General features: G+C 39.1%; 1 protein-coding gene across 2 annotated transcripts in view; it reads left to right on the top strand.

The window, feature by feature from the left end:
• Positions 1-17,870, top strand: part of TPK1 (thiamin pyrophosphokinase 1) — a 350,278-nt gene that overhangs the window by 166,093 nt on the left and 166,315 nt on the right. The gene's annotated exons all lie outside the window — the stretch shown is intronic.

Genomic DNA, 17,870 nt, shown 5'->3' with positions numbered 1-17,870 from the left:
ATAATTGGGCCAGACCAATAATGACCAAACAAACTGGTAAATTATTACATTACATAAAATCTATTTATAGGACATGGAATTGAGCCAAGATAGAACATTGAAGAACCAAGGTGATTTGGTAACAGAAAGATAGCAAGGGCATGGGTAGGCTGTAAGTATAAGAACGTCGTCTTTGTGCTATGACAAAAGTGAGTCTTTTGGCATTCCGAAAACTGTTGCCATCAACACAAGGCCATGTTCTCGACAAGGTGGTGAAAACTACCCTCGTCATAAGTCAGGAATAGGTCTCTAGATCTTAGTTCTGATATTATCTTCTCTGTTAATTCTTCCAGATCCTGGAAGAACTCGGTATGGTATCCTAACGATGGTCAAGTGTATTGGAACATGGTGTGGGCCAAAGACCCTGTTAGCCCTGCAGTTATAAAGATAAGACTTGGTTGAAGAGATACAGTGAACCCCAGTATAAATGATGAGTGAGACTTGCAGTAACCTTGAGTTGATGCTAGGCCACTAATTTTCTATTAGAGACATAACAGGATTATTCTAGGCCAGCTGGTAATTCTACAGCACTGTAAACTGCAAGAGTGGAGACAGAGATCCAGGCAGACTATTGTCTCCTTGTTCTTTCATTGTATCTTTTTCAGAATTGGGAAAGATAAGATTTTTTTTATTTTTCAGAAATAACATGAATTATTAAAGAATATCTTTTATTAAATCAGTGTTTCTTTTTTTTTTTTTTTTTTAAAGAAGATGTTGGGGGTAGGAGTTTTTTTATTAATTTATTTATTTATTTTTGCTGTATTGCGTCTTCGTTTCTGTGCGAGGGCTTTCTCTAGTTGTGGCAAGAGGGGGCCACTCTTCATCGCGGTGCGCGGGCCTCTCACTATCGCGGCCTCTTGTTGCGGAGCACAGGCTCCAGACGCGCAGGCTCAGTAGTCGTGGCTCACGGGCCCAGTTGCTCCGCAGCATGTGGGATCCTCCCAGACCAGGGCTCGAACCCGTGTCCCCTGCATTAGCAGGCAGACTCTCAACCACTGTGCCACCAGGGAAGCCCCTAAATCAGTGTTTCTTGATGATATTTTCCTATTGTCATCTAACAGTGGCATGACCATACCCACATTTCTGCAGACTCAGTCAATGGGCAAAGGTAGTCTGTCTAAACTTTTTTTTTTTTGTGGCTGTGTTGGGTCTTCATTGTTGCACATGGGTTTTCTCTAGTTGCAGAGAGCAGGGGCTACTCTTCATTGCGATGCACGGGCTTCTCATTGTGGTGGCTTCTCTTGTTGTGGAGCACGGGCTCTAGGTTTGTGGGCTTCAGTAGCTGTGGCGCGCAGGCTTTGTTACTCCATGGCATGTGGGATCTTCCCGAACCAGGGCTCGAACCCGTGTCTCCTGAATTGGCAGGCAGATTCTTAACCACTGCACCACCAGGGAAGCCCTGTCTAAACTTTTTTAACCTGTGCTCCTTTTGTTAAATATAAGATGCCATAAATGTTACATCTAATAGCAGAAAATTTCTCATCATTTTACATCTCATCATAATGTCTGTTGCTTCTATAAATGTGTTTCAGTTGCATTTTAGGAGACTGAGTATTTGGGTTTGAATATATTTTTTCCCAGTCAAAATAATGGGAAACGGGCTTTTGGTTGACATTTGAATAGGATGTCTGATTTTTCTTAAATGGACTACTGATGTTAAGCAGGAAATGCTTGTGTTTTAATTCCAATTTAAAGACAAAGACACTGATTCTCAAATAGTGTGGGTGGGAGGTATAGGTAGGCATATTACTTAGGCAGAGATGTCAAATAACTTAATACTTAGTCTTAGCTATCAGTAGTGTGCCTTTTCATTTTTAAGTTTTTATAAATGAAGCGATAATGTTTTCATGAGCTAACTATGCAGATTATTTTTTGAGTTGTTAGTTTGCATATATGGATGACTTACCAAGGCATACAAATTAAATTATGTTATATAGCCCTGGCTTTTTCATATATTTGTAGTAATGGTCACATAATGTTGTACATGTGAGAGACCTCTCGAAGTGCTAAAAGAACTATTTTAATGTAAAGTGTTAGTATTTTGTTTTACTCTGTAAAGTTAACTGAAAGCTTTTTAATAACTATCCTCAGTAACACTGCTTTTAAAATGATTTCTGATCATTTTATTTCCGTAAGTGTACAATTTATGAACCTAGATTTGATTCATAATCAAAATTAATGATAGTATCCTTGTGAGTTTGACAGTGCCTTGGGTTCAGTTTTATTTAAATTTAAGTCTCCACAGATTTTTTTTTTTTTTTTTTTTTTTTTTTGCGGTACGTGGGCCTCTCACTGTTGTGGCCTCTCCCGTTGTGGAGCACAGGCTCCGGACGCGCAGGCTCAGCGGCCATGGCTCACGGGCCCAGCCGCTCCGTGGCATATGGGATCCTCCCAGACCGGGGCACGAACCCGTATCCCCTGCATCGGCAGGCGGACTCTCAACCACTGCGCCACCAGGGAAGCCCTCCACAGATGTTTTTAATCTTCAGTTAAAAACATCTGCGTGGCTCTGCCTAATCTCATGTATCTTGTTATTTTCTCCTTTTAGCTGTGTCTCTTTCCCAGTTCCACCCAGCCACATGCCAACAACTTTTAGACATGGTAAAGTTAATTAATTTAGAGAAAATGGCAAACAGGACTGTGAGAAATTGTAAAACATTAGCAAGTTTGACTCTTACGCCAAAAAGAGGAAATTGTATGAATATATAAAGCTCAGCTCCATTTATTGTTATACTTTTTTAAGTGAAACACACACACACACACACACACACACACACACACACATCCCCTGAGAATAATAAATTCTTAGGCTTAAGCATCAAGACTAATTAACATATGCTGAGCTATAAAGGCTTTGTGAAGGGAATTATAGACTGGCAGTTTCCACTGACAGCTGAGTGACAGGTTCTCCACTTTGGTAGGCTCACCCTTTTAGTATCTCAGCAAGGGAATGATGAGACAGGCAGGGGACATGATGTGAAACTGTCTCTTGAATACACCTTCATTCTTAGGCTTGCCTCAATCATAGTCCTTTCAAATTGTCTATATTTTGCAAAGTCTGTCTTGTTTGAATTTGTGTAACATACTTAAGGCATTTAAAAAGGGGGAGCCTATGCCCTTTAAATTTTTAAGCCCTCCCAAGTGCCTCACATGTGACTCCTGGGCCAGCCCAGCCTGTCTCTTCTGTAACTCTGTGGTCTCTGGGGCCTCTGTCACTGTTTCTCTTCCCTCGTTCACTTGGATCATGGAACCCCCTACTCATCCGTCTTCCCCCCACGGTTCCCCACCTGTAGCCGTTGGGTATTCTTTCCTTTGTTCTTTCCTTGTAGAGCTTGATCAAAACAATTTTATCATAATTTTCCTCCTTATCCGTATTAATATGTAATATGTGATCTCCTGCAACCTGAAGTCTTGGTCATTCCTTCTGGAATCCCTAGGAATTAGTAGGTTCTCATGAAAGTTTATATGACTCAGGTGTCTAATCCTTCTTTTAGATACTTGGTATAAAAAAGATGTCTTTGATCAAATGAGTTTGTGAAATTTGACATTCTCTATGTCCCTCTTGGAAATTCAGCATGCACAGTATCATTCTAAGTAAGTCTGCCAAAATTTTAATTTTGTTTACCTTAGTGTTATACTTCTCAAGTGAGTTTCACCATTGAAAAGCTACCCTTTACCCACTAACAGTTAAAGTAAGATATTGGTTTCCAACAGGCTAAAATGTATTTGGATGCTTATAAGTTTGTTGTACTATTTCAGGTTTTCTCTACTTTTAAAAGTTGATGAGAGAAATAATCAATATAACCTTGAAAAGAGTAATAGCTGGCAATTGCTTTAACGTGCTCACAATATGACAGACACTTTTATATGTACTTTCATTTATAAATTCATTTAATCCTTGCATCAAATTTTATTAGGTTGGGGCTTCCCTGGTGGCGCAGTGTTTGAGAGTCTGCCTGCCGACGCAGGGGACGTGGGTTCTTGCCCTGGTCCAGGAAGATCCCACATGCCGCGGAGCGGCTGGGCCCGTGAGCCATGGCTGCTGAGCCTGTGCGTCCGGAGCCTGTGCTCCGCAACGGGAGAGGCCACAACAATGAGAGGCCCGCGTACTGCAAAAAAATATATATATATATATTAGGTTGGAACTGTCACCTACATTTTACAGATGAGTATGGAAGCATAGAGGCTGAGTAACTTGCCCAAGCTTACACAACTAGGAAATGGTTTAAGTAGGCTCCAAACAGGCATTCTTGTCCCAGAATCCGTGCTCTTTTCTAGCCATTATGCCATAATCCTCTAGTTGAAAGGAGGGAGTTTTCTCAAAGTGAAGTGAGGATCAGTTTCACATGCTGAGGAAATCTTGTGGCCTCCTTTCCTTTGTGAGCATTCAGTTTTCCTTTTCAGGTTCTGCTTAGTTCTGAGTAATCGAACAATAACCTCCACCACGGTTACCTTCAGCGCTCCCACTCCTGCCCCACCACATCCTTGCTTTTCTAGGGAGAGTTGGCAGAGAGCGCTGATGGAGGGCAAGTCCATCCTTGGCATATTTGTAGTGGGTGTGAAGGAATGGCACCTGGACAAGACCAGATCTCTGCGTCTAGATACTTATAGGAATATTATAGACTAGAAGCTTATACAAGCATCCTAGTAGAGGAAGAATCTCTGTAGCTCTTTGTTTAGAGGGTTCCCAAGACCACCTCCATGTTCTGTAATTCACTAGAGGACTCACAGGACTCGTATAGTCAGCCTGTCACTGTAATAACTCACAGCTGTGAGTATAGGAAGCAGAATCAGCAAAGGGAAAAGGCACTTGGGGGGAAAATTCTGGAGGAAATAAGTCACCAGTTGCACGAGTCCTTTCCCAGTGGAGTCACGTAGGATGTGCTTAATCAAATTGTAACAAGTGTGATGTGTTGTCACCAGGGAAGCTCATTCGAGACCCAATGCCCAGAATTTTACTGGGGGCAAAAAGAAAGCAGGTGACAACCTAAGTGTCCATCATCGGATGAATGGATAAAGAAGATGTGGCACATATATACAATGGAATATTACTCAGCCATAAAAGGAAATGAAATTGAGCTATTTGTAATGAGGTGGATAGACCTAGAGTCTGTCATACAGAGTGAAGTAAGTCAGAAAGAAAAAAACAAATACCATATGCTAACACATATATATGGAATTTAAGAGAAAAAAATGTCATGAAGAACCTAGGGGTAAGACAGGAATAAAGACACAGACCTACTAGAGAATGGACTTGAGGACATGGAGAGAGGGAAGGGTAAGCTGTGACAAAGAGAGAGAGGCATGGACATATATACACTACCAAACGTAAAATAGGTAGCTAGTGGGAAGCAGCCGCATAACACAGGGAGATCAGCTCGGTGCTTTGTGACCGCCTGGAGGGGTGGGATAGGGAGGGTGGGAGGGAGATGCAAGAAGGAGGAGATATGGGAACATATGTATATGTATAACTGATTCACTTTGTTATAAAGCAGAAACTAACACACCATGGTATAGCAATTATACTCCAATAAAGATGTAAAAAAAAAGAAAGAAAGCAGGTGCTTAGCATAAACCACATTGTTTGTACAAATAATGTAGGCACAGTGAGCCACTATTGGGGAAAGTTGTTTATCAGTATAGGGAACTGTTTGACATTCAGGTCCTCCAGGTGTTAGTACGAAGGCCAACCATGCAAGCAGGCTTTAGAAAAGCATTCTTGAGCCTGCTATGTTAAGTCTTTTGGACACCCACCCTGTTCCACTGGGAACTCTGGCTCTGCTTTTAGGAAGGAAGCCATCATTTTGAGACCCTGTGCTGTTTTAAAATAACTTTTGACTTCTGTTAATAGACGTGGTGGCTTTCTTGTTTCAAACGCTTAAAGTTTTCGTTCAATGCTGTGTTGAAAGGAAAGGTTATTTTACAACACCCAGGGCAGTGAAGATTATAGCAGATTAGAATGTCTCTTTATGTTTGGGACTGAATGGAGAATCGCTACAAGGTAAATTATGTTTGTTCTCTTCTTTTATACACTGTCTAGAAAAACAGAAAAAGAACACTGGGTTACATTAGGCAACTTGTTACTTAGAATTTTTAAGAGTTTAATCATGTGACATTCTTGCTGAAGAAATTGTTACTCATCAGCTGTCATTTGACAATTTAAAGAAAACTTTTTAGTTTTAAAGTAGAGTTGTTTTTAGAAGTCTGGTAAATAAAACGGAAGTAGTAATCTACCATAGTATGCTTTATACAATAAAGAGGAAAGTGGGAAATGGTTACTTTGTGATTACATCTCTACAGAGTAAAAAGACAATTTTCATACCTGTGTCAAGGAACATAGATCATTTAGATTTCAATCGACTTTATGTAACTATTCCCCTTCTTAGCAAATTTGAGAACGAGTTTGGGCTAATTTTAGATCTCTATCTTTGATTATTCAGAGTATAAGTCATTTTGCTTTATGCCTGCTGTGCTCTTAATCTGGCAGGCAGTTTCTTATTACAGAGTTCTGGTCAATTCAGTTTAATAAAAGATTATGGAACCTCATTATTAAAAGTGTAATGTATTCAACTTTTTTTAAGACTCGAGTATATCTCCCTAAATATTTTTAAATGTATGCTAACATACAGGAAGAAAGGCTACTTCAGCAATGGATAGGGGAAAATAAAGTGTGTGGGAGCTAGAATTTTAAGACCCCATAAAGCTCTTATTATCCTTGCTTATTTCTTTAAAAACGTATCAATATTCTAATGTGATGGGATAATAAATTGTATTTCATCTTTTCAGAGCCAACTTGAAAGGTGGCCTTTGACATCTTCTTGCCTCCTTTTCTTTACCCTTGATTGACACCTGTTTCCCCTCCCAGAAGTGTCCGTTTCTTTCATACTGTCCTTTAGCTCCTTAGTCCTCAGTTGGGTGAACCACTTCAGTCTCAACCCTGCTTCACACTCCAAAATTATCTTAACTTTCTTTTCCCTTCCTCTCCAATGAAAGTCATGTTTTCCTTAATGAAACTGATCTGTTTGTGAGTAAGAAGGAAGTATGGCAAGTAAGTTAATTCACAGTAAGAAATTCATGATGAATTATCTTTCCTACTGTTACTTATATTTTAAAAGAAGAAATTTTTTTTCACCTTCATACACCAGTAGGAATATTCATATTTACAGCCTGCCTGGAAAGGCAGGAAACTCTGGCAACATCTACCAAGGGTTATAAAAAAATGTTCTTATAATTTCCCCAGTAATTTCATTTTAAGAATTCAATTCTAAGAAAATAACCAGAAATAAACACTTCTATACAGAGATATTGATCAGAACGATATGTTTAATAGCCCAAAAAAAGTGAATTATGTCATGAATATAACTGATAAATATAGTGATAATATAATGAGTTGGGAAAGCAGAAAAAAGGGATGAGAAGGATAGCTAAGCACTCACTGCCCATTTCAGATGTCTGTGGGTGCTCTGAGGGTCCCAAGCCTTGGGCTACAACAGAATCAGCATGGAGTCAGGTAGGGGTCATGTCTGTCTAAAAGCTAAAGGATTTTCAGGTATTTAAAACAGGAGAAAAGCAACTAAATAAAGGTTCAGTATAAATTATAAAGGTGTTTTTCTGCTTAAACATTCCAAAATACCCAAAGTTTAATTAGGCAGGGTTGAGTACAAAGCATGGTAGGTTACGAGTATGGGCTTCAGATGACATACTATGTCCGAAAGCAGCTGTGTGACTTTGGACAGGTTATTTAATCTCTCTAAACTTCAGTTTACACATCTTAAAATGTGATAATTATATTAACCTTATAAGGTTGTCTTAGAGATTCAAGAACATAATTCATATAAAGTGACTCATATCTCATATAACAAGATGTGTACTCAAATGTTACTTTTTATTATCATTATTGATTTAGTGAGGAAGATAGTTAATTATCAACAGATCACAATTTTAAGATTCTAATTTTAAGATTCTTTTGAGGTTATCTGATTTTTCAGAGAATTAAGTTATATGTTGTTAGGAAGATAATCTGTTGAAAAGCATTTTAGATTTTGTAGCTACAGACGTATTTAATTCTGCTAGGTGAGAAGCTATATGCAAGTCACTCCAAATAAATGTTCAGAATTGGTGTGCATGGTACCTACAAGGAAATAACACTTCTAAACTTTTAACCTTATAAACACAGTCCATAAAGTTACAGTAGGAGTCTCAGAGCTCCATAAAATTTTTGCAGGATAATTTTCACAAGTCCTTTCTTGTCCTGGCTAGATGGATGTGCACTAAATGACTTATCCTAAAATGAATAAGCAAATAGCAAGTTTGGGAATGCTTTCACTGGACTTGCCTCTTGTTTTAAGGAGGCTAAGTCTCTCTCTGGATAGAGTGCATGAAATAACAATTGATACGTTGTTATAATTTTTTTCCAAAGGATTTGTTTCCTTTCCAATTAAGGAGTTTTAAAGGAGTCAGCATAATATAACCTGATAGGTTTTACGTGTGTTAAATGTAAAAACTCATTAACCTATTTTAGTTGAATTATTGGCAAACAGTAAAATTAATTGAGAATGACAGTCTAATGGCTTTTGCATTGATCTTTTGAAATTAGGTTGATTAATGACACTCATTGTCTTGTAATAATTTCTTACAGGTTGTCAGTGAATTCAAAAATAGTTTTATAAGCCTCCACACAAAGTTCTATGGGGAATATTAGCAATATTTCGCTTACTCTAGTGATCTTTGATGCGAGGTGGTGTGACTGTAGCATCCATGTTTCTAGAGATTGTTCAGAAGTGCTGAGGTGAGAATTTGCTTTGTGTGCATCTCTGTGCCCAGTGCTTTCTGGGCATTATACAGGGCCTCTCAACAGCACTGTTAGTTTGCATGCTAGGTCCATTACAGATAAGGAAAAGGGAGTTCGCAGAGATTTTTTTTAAAGGCTTGAAACTTTTCCCTCATATTAAATTCCTCAAACATGTACAGAGTTTGGTGGTTAAAATCACAAAAACTATTTGTGGGCTTGGAATGGGGATTGGTTGATAAACTACAGCCCACAGGCCAAATCTCATCCGCTGTCTGCTTTTGTATAGCTGGCAACCTAAGAATGGTTTTTACAGTATTAAATGGTTGGAAAAAAAATCAAAAGAATAATAATATTTCATAACGTGAAAATTATGTGAAATTCACATTTCCGTTTTTTTGGAACACAGCCATTCCTACTCATTTTTTTTTTGTCTGTAGTAGATGTTTCCATGATACAGAGGGAGAGCTGAGTAGTTGGAACAGAGGCCCTTTGGCCTGCAAAGCCTAAAAGAATTACTTTCTGGCCCTTTACAGAAAAACTTTGCTGATGCCTGGTCTAGAGTGGTAATTTATCTCAGGCTTTTATAAATGACTTTATTCATTATTGAATGCTTACCACTTGCTGTGTCCTGTGTTGGGTTCTTGTATGCAGATGCAATAATGAACAAAGGGACATAGTGGGTACCTTCATGGAGCTTACAGCTTAAAGCTAATATTTTAATAGTCATAAGATAGATGTAATAATACAGTTATTTGGTCATTAATAAAATATTGTAATATTTGTAAGGTAGACTATTAATAATTTAAATAATAATAAAATTATTTGGTTAACTAATCTAATAATAAAATTATTTGGTTAATCTGAGTATTTACCATAACCCTTACTTGAACCTTTTTTCTTTTTAAAATATACCACACTGAACATAAACCTTTGCTTTTTAGATGACTTGTGATTTTACTGAGATTAGGATCATATATTATGAGCATATATTTTTGTGTTTGCTATAGCTATAGATGCCAGCACTATTGGAAATTAACTTGAACTATTACCATTCCAGGGCATGTTCTGAAAACTGTTTATTGCTAAATTTTACTAAGTTCCTGATATCAGTTTGTTTCCTTGTCATTTTTCTTTCTATTGAGAAATAATGACTCATTAAAAAATACTGTGAATTATTTATGTAGTACTTTATACTGCTATATTGGTTAAGCCTCAGTGGTACAGTTGTATTTCACTTTACCTGATTGGATGTTCACTTTGTTAACATTAATGTATTGTTAAATTTTAGTTTATATAATTGCATATGAAGCACTAATATTTGTCACCATTTTAAGAACCTGATTAATCATACATTAAAATAAGTGTTACATAGTTTCCTAATGGCAGCAGGTAGCGTAATGCCTGAAAAAATAATGTCATTGTTGCTTTTCTGAGTTAGACTCATAGTCTGATTTATCCACATTAATATTTCAGAGAAACGTACCATTAGTCCCATGAGGAGAGAAATGGTTTTAATCCATCCATCATTTATCCATCCATCAAACTTCTGTAGACTGCTTGGTATGTGCTGGTATTGTCTTTTTTTTTTTTTTTTTTTTTCATTAATAAGAAGAGTTTTATTTATATAGTGATTAACTTGGTAAATATATTCAACATTATGCATATAGGCTGATTATATTATTTGCAATATTGATCCTTTTACCGTAATCTTTTTTTTTTTTTTTTTTTTTTTTGTTTTTTTTTTTAATTTTTTTTTTTTTTTTATTTTACAAATTTAATCAGTTATACATATACATATGTTCCCATATCCCCTCCCTTTTGCGTCTCCCTCCCACCCTCCCTATCCCACCCCTCCAGGCGGTCACAAAGAACCGAGCTGATCTCCCTGTGCTATGCGGCTGCTTCCCACTAGCTATCTACCTTACGTTTGGTAGTGTATATATGTCCATGCCGCTCTTTCACTTTGTCACAGCTTACCCTTCCCCCTCCCCATATCCTCAAGTCCATGCTCTAGTAGGTCTGTGTCTTTATTCCTGTCTTACCCCTATGTTCTTGATGACATTTTTTTCTTAAATTCCATATATATGTGTCAGCATACAGTATTTGTCTTTCTCTTTCTGACTTACTTCACTCTGTATGACAGACTCTAGGTCCATCCACCTCATTACAAATAGCTCAATTTCATTTCTTTTTATGGCTGAGTAATATTCCATTGTATATATGTGCCACATCTTCTTTATCCATTCATCCGATGATGGACACTTAGGTTGTTTCCATCTCCAGGCTATTGTAAATAGGGCTGCTATGAACATTTTGGTACATGTCTCTTTTTGAATTATGGTTTTCTCAGGGTATATGCCCAGTAGTGGGATTGCTGGGTCATATGGTAGTTCTATTTGTAGTTTTTTAAGGAACCTCCATACTGTTCTCCATAGTGGCTGTACCAATTCACATTCCCACCAGCAGTGCAAGAGTGTTCCCTTTTTTCCACACCCTCTCCAGCATTTATTGTTTCTAGATTTTTTGATGATGGCCATTCTGACTGGTGTGAGATGATATCTCATTGTAGTTTTGATTTGCATTTCTCTAATGAGTAAAGATGTTGAGCATCCTTTCATGTGTTTGTTGGCAGTCTGTATATCTTCTGTGGAGAAATGTCTATTTAGGTCTTCTGCCCATTTTTGGATTGGGTTGTTTGTTTTTTTGCTATTGAGCTGCATGAGCTGCTTATAAATTTTGGAGATTAATCCTTTGTCAGTTGCTTCATTTGCAAATATTTTCTCCCATTCTGAGGGTTGTCTTTTGGTCTTGTTTATGGTTTCCTTTGCTGTGCAAAAGCTTTGAAGTTTCATTAGGTCCCATGTGTTTATTTTTGTCTTTATTTCCATTTCTCTAGGAGATGGGTCAAAAAGGATCTTGCTGTGATTTATGTCATAGAGTGTTCTGCCTATGTTTTCCTCTAGGAGTTTGATAGTGTCTGGCCTTACATTTAGGTCTTTAATCCATTTTGAGCTAATTTTTGTGTATGGTGTTAGGGAGTGATCTAATCTCATACTTTTACATGTCCCTGTCCAGTTTTCCCAGCACCACTTATTGAAGAGACTGTCCTTTCTCCACTGTACATTCCTGCCTCCTTTATCAAAGATAAGGTGACCATATGTCCGTGGGTTTATCTCTGGGCTTTCTATCCTGTTCCATTGATCTATCTTTCTGTCTTTGTGCCAGTACCATACTGTCTTGATTACTGTAGCTTTGTAGTATAGTCTGAAGTCAGGGAGCCTGATTCCTCCAGCTCCATTTTTCGTTCTCAAGATTGCTTTGGCTATTCGGGGTCTTTTGTGTTTCCATACAAATTGTGAAATTTTTTGTTCTAGTTCTGTGAAAAATGCCATTGGTAGTTTGATAGGTATTGCATTGAATCTGTAGATTGCTTTGGGTAGTAGAGTCATTTTCACAATGTTGATACTTCCAATCCAAGAACATGGTACATCTCTCCATCTATTTGTATCATCTTTAATTTCTTTCATCAGTGTCTTATAATTTTCTGCATACAGGTCTTTTGTCTCCTTAGGTAGGTTTATTCCTAGATATTTTATTCTTTTTGTTGCAATGGTAAATGGGAGTGTTTCCTTGATTTCACTTTCAGATTTTTCATCATTAGTATATAGGAATGCCAGAGATTTCTGTGCATTAATTTTGTATCCTGCAACTTTACCAAATTCATTGATTAGCTCTAGTAGTTTTCTGGTAGCATCTTTAGGATTCTCTATGTATAGTATCATGTCATCTGCAAACAGTGACAGCTTTACTTCTTCTTTTCCCATTTGGATTCCTTTTATTTCCTTTTCTTCTCTGATTGCTGTGGCTAAAACTTCCAAAACTATGTTGAATAAGAGTGGTGAGAGTGGGCAACCTTGTCTTGTTCCTGATCTTAGTGGAAATGGTTTCAGTTTTTCACCATTGAGGACGATGCTGGCTGTGGGTTTGTCATATATGGCCTTTATTATGTTGAGGAAAGTTCCCTCTATGCCTACTTTCTGCAGGGTTTTTATCATAAATGGGTGTTGAATTTTGTCAAAAGCTTTCTCTGCATCTATTGAGATGATCATATGGTTTTTCTCCTTCAACTTGTTAATATGGTGTATCACATTGATTGATTTGCGTATATTGAAGAATCCTTGCATTCCTGGAATAAACCCCACTTGATCATGGTGTATGATCCTTTTAATGTGCTGTTGGATTCTGTTTGCTAGTATTTTGTTGAGGATTTTTGCATCTATGTTCATCAGTGATATTGGCCTGTAGTTTTCTTTCTTTGTGACATCCTTGTCTGGTTTTGGTATCAAGGTGATGGTGGCCTCGTAGAATGAGTTTGGGAGTGTTCCTCCCTCTGCTATATTTTGGAAGAGTTTCAGAAGGATAGGTGTTAGCTCTTCTCTAAATGCTTGATAGAATTCGCCTGTGAAGCCATCTGGTCCTGGGCTTTTGTTTGTTGGAAGATTTTTAATCACAGTTTCAATTTCAGTGCTTGTGATTGGTCTATTCATATTTTCTATTTCTTCCTGAGTCAGTCTTGGCAGGTTGTGCATTTCTAAGAATTTGTCCATTTCTTCCAGGTTGTCCATTTTATTGGCATAGAGTTGCTTATAGTAATCTCTCATGATCTTTTGTATTTCTGCAGTGTCAGTTGTTACTTCTCCTTTTTCATTTCTAATTCTATTGATTTGAGTCTTCTCCCTTTTTTTCTTGATGAGTCTGGCTAATGGTTTATCAATTTTGTTTATCTTCTCAAAGAACCAGCTTTTAGTTTTATTGATCTTTGCTATCGTTTCCTTCATTTCTTTTTCATTTATTTCTGATCTGATTTTTATGATTTCTTTCCTTCTGCTAACTTTGGGATGTTTTTGTTCTTCTTTCTCTAATTGCTTTAGGTGCAAGGTTAGGTTGTTTATTCGAGATATTTCCTGTTTCTTAAGGTGTGATTGTATTGCCATAAACTTCCCTCTTAGAACTGCTTTTGCTGCATCCCATAGGTTTTGGGTCGTCGTGTCTCCATTGTCATTTGTTTCTAGGTATTTTTTAATTTCCTCTTTGATTTCTTCAGTGATCACTTCGTTATTAAGTAGTGTATTGTTTAGCCTCCATGTGTTTGTATGTTTTACAGCTCTTTTCCTGTAATTGATATCTAGTCTCATAGCATTGTGGTCGGAAAAGATACTTGATACAATTTCAATTTTCTTAAATTTACCAAGGCTTGATTTGTGACCCAAGATATGATCTATCCTGGAGAATGTTCCATGAGCACTTGAGAAAAATGTGTATTCTGTTGTTTTTGGATGGAATGTCCTATAAATATCAATTAAGTCCATCTTGTTTAATGTATCATTTAAAGCTTGTGTTTCCTTATTTATTTTCATTTTGGATGACCTGTCCATTGGTGAAAGTGGGGTGTTAAAGTCCCCTACTATGATTGTGTTACTGTCGATTTCTCCTTTTATGGCTGTTAATATTTCCCTTATGTATTGAGGTGCTCCTATGTTTGGTGCATAAATATTTACAATTGTTATATCTTCTTCTTGGATTGATCCCTTGATCATTATGTAGTGTCCTTCTTTGTCTCTTCTAGTTGTCTTTATTTTAAAGTCTATTTTGTCTGATATGAGAATTGCTACTCCAGCTTTCTTTTGGTTTCCATTTGCATGGAATATCTTTTTCCATCCCCTTACTTTCAGTCTGTATGTATCTCTAGGTCTGAAGTGGGTCTCTTGTAGACAGCATATATATGGGTCTTGTTTTTGTATCCATTCAGCCAGTCTGTGTCTTTTGGTGGGAGCATTTAGTCCATTTACATTTAAGGTAATTATTGATATGTATGTTCCTATTCCCATTTTCTTAATTGTTTTGGGTTCGTTATTGTAGTTCTTTTCCTTCTGTTGTGTTTCTTGCCTAGAGAAGTTCCTTTAGCATTTGTTGTAAAGCTGGTTTGGTGGTGCTGAACTCTCTCAGCTTTTGCTTGTCTGTAAAGGTTTTAATTTCTCCATCAAATCTGAATGAGATCCTTGCTGGGTAGAGTAATCTTGGTTGCAGGTTTTTCTCCTTCATCACTTTAAGTATGTCCTGCCACTCCCTTCTGGCTTGTAGAGTTTCTGCTGAGAGATCAGCTGTTATCCTGATGGGGATTCCCTTGTGTGTTATTTGTTGTTTTTCCCTTGCTGCTTTTAATATGATTTCTTTGTGTTTAATTTTTGACAGTTTGATTAATATGTGTCTTGGTGTATTTCTCCTTGGATTTATTCTGTATGGGACTCTCTGTGCCTCCTGGACTTGATTAACTATTTCCTTTCCCATATTAGGGAAGTTTTCAACTATAATCTCTTCAAATATTTTCTCAGTCCCTTTCTTTTTCTCTTCTTCTTCTGGAACCCCTATAATTCGAATGTTGGTGCGTTTAATGTTGTCCCAGAGGTCTCTGAGACTGTCCTCTGTTCTTTTCATTCTTTTTTCTTTATTTTGCTGTGCAGCAGTTATTTCCACTATTTTATCTTCCACCTCACTTATCCGTTCTTCTGCCTCAGTTATTCTGCTATTGATCCCATCTAGAGTATTTTTTATTTCATTTATTGTGTTTTTAATCGATGCTTGATTCGTCTTTAGTTCTTCTAGGTCCTTGTTAACTGTTTCTTGCATTTTGTCTATTCTATTTCCAAGATGTTGGATCATCTTTACCATCATTATTCTGAATTCTTTTTCAGATAGACTGCCTATTACCTCTTCATTTGTTAGGTCTGGTGGGTTTTTATCTTGCTCCTTCTCCTGCTGTGTGTTTTTCTGTCTTCTCATTTTGCTTATGTTACTGTGTTTGGGGTCTCCTCTTTGCAGGCTGCAGGTTCGTAGTTCCCGTTGTTTTTGGTGTCTGTCCCCAGTGGCTAAGGTTGGTTTAGTGGGTTGTGTAGGCTTCTTGGTGGAGGGGACTACTGCCTGTGTTCTGGTGGATGAGGCTGGATCTTGTCTTTCTGGTGGGCAGGTCCACGTCTGGTGGTGTGTTTTGGGGTGTTTGCGGACTTTTTATGATTTGAGGCAGCCTCTCTGCTAATGGGTGGTGTTGTGTTCCTGTCTTGCTAGTTGTTTGGCATAGGGTGTCCAGCACTGTAGCTTGCTGGTCGTTGAGTGAAGCTGGGTGCTGGTGTTGAGATGGAGATCTCTGGAAGATTTTCGCCGTTTGATATTATGTGGAGCTGGGAGGTCTCTTGTGGACCAGTGTCCTGAAGTTCGCTCTCCCACCTCAGAGGCACAGCACTGACTCCTGGCTCCTCAATTTGGGATGATTTGTTGTCTATTCATGTATTCCACAGATGCAGGGTACATGAAGTTGATTGTGGAGCTTTAATCCGCTGCTTCTGAGGCTGCTGGGAGAGGTTTCCCTTTCTCTTCTTTGTTCTCACAGCTCCTGGGTCTCAGCTTTGGATTTGGCCCCGCCTCTGCGTGTAGGTCGCCGGAGGGCGTCTGTTCTTCGCTCAGACAGGACAGGGTTAAAGGAGCAGCCTCTTCGGGGACTCCGGCTCACTCAGGCCGGGCGGGAGGGAGGGGCACGGACTGCGGGGCGTGCCTGCAGCGGCAGAGGTCGGCGTGATGTTGCACCAGCCCGGGGCGCGCCGTGCGTTCTCCCAGGGAAGCCGCCCCTGTATCCCGGGACCCCGGCAGTGGCAGGCTGCACAGGCTCCCGGAAGGGCGGTGTGGACAGTGTCCTGCGCTCGCACACAGGCTTCTTGGCGGCGGCAGCAGCAGCCCCAGCGTCCCACGCCCGTCTCTGGGCTCCGCGCTTTCAGCCGCGACTCGCGCCCGTCTCTGGAGCTCCTTTACGCGGCGCTCTTAATCCCCTCTCCTCGCGCACCAGGAAACCAAGAGGGAAGAAAAAGTCTCCTGCCTCTTCGGCAGCTCCAGAGTTTTCCCGGACTCCCTCCCGGCTAGCTGTGGCACATTAGCCCCCTTCAGGCTGAGTTCTCGCCGCCAGTCCCAGTCCTCTCCCTGCGCTCTGACCGAAGCCCGAGCCTCAGCTCCAGCGCCGCCCGCCCTGGCGGGGGAGCAGACAAGCCTCTCGGGCTGGTGAGTGCCGCTCGGCACCGCTTCTCTCTGCGGGAATCTCTCTGCTTTGCCCTACCCAGGTATGTGGGGAGTTTCTTGCCTTTTGGGAGGTCTGGGGTCTTCTGCCAGCGTTCAGTAGTTGTTCTGTAGGAGTTGTTGCACGTGTAGCTGTATTTCTGGTGTATCTGTGGGGAGGAAGGTGATCTCCGCGTCTTACTCTTCCGCCATCTTACCCGGAAGTCTCTCTGGTATTGTCTTAGCAACTGAAATGCAGTGGTCAGTTTCCCTGTACTCAAGGAGCAGAGTCTTCTCTTGCCCGAAGATCCTGTGGTCCCAAAGCTATAGGCAAGGATTTGCCAGACATGAATTTTTGCCTCTCTGTGTGTGTGCGTGTGCGTGTGTGTGTGTGTGCGCGCACACGCGTGCGCACGCAATTTGTTCCACTTTGGTTAATTTGCTCCGTTAATTTGGTTAATTTGCTTTCTCTCATCCTTGAAAACTCTTCGAATGGCAACTTTATATACTAGATTATATTTAACTTTCACTTACTCAGCTGTTTGTCAGAGACCTTACATTGTTTTATTCCTGAATTAAGAAGTCGGAAGTCCCCTCGTGCTCTGGTTTTACATACCTTTGCTTCCGTAAGACATTGGAGAGAAAGGTGTCATTTCAAAAATATCGTTTCTTGCACCACCTCAGTTCACTAGTGCCAACAAGCTGGCACTTTTGTGGCACTATATTTATAAATATTTTTCAGTGTTTTTCACTAGTTATCTGTTGTAGAAAAGGCAAAGAACTTATAAATTCACTTCATTATGTCCAAAAGGTAATCCAGGAGACATATTTACACAGGCATCTCTCTTCCTACTTCTTTTTTACATGAGGAAAATAGGGTGCTGTAAAGGAATTTTATAGGACATCTAACTTGATTTTACTTAAAATGTAGTTGTAGTTTATC

The sequence above is a fragment of the Mesoplodon densirostris genome, chromosome 9 (genome assembly GCF_025265405.1).
Source record: "Mesoplodon densirostris isolate mMesDen1 chromosome 9, mMesDen1 primary haplotype, whole genome shotgun sequence".
Lineage (NCBI taxonomy): Eukaryota > Metazoa > Chordata > Mammalia > Artiodactyla > Ziphiidae > Mesoplodon > Mesoplodon densirostris.
The sequence above is the reverse complement of the archived record's forward strand: the minus strand, read 5'-3'. Positions and strand labels throughout refer to the sequence as shown.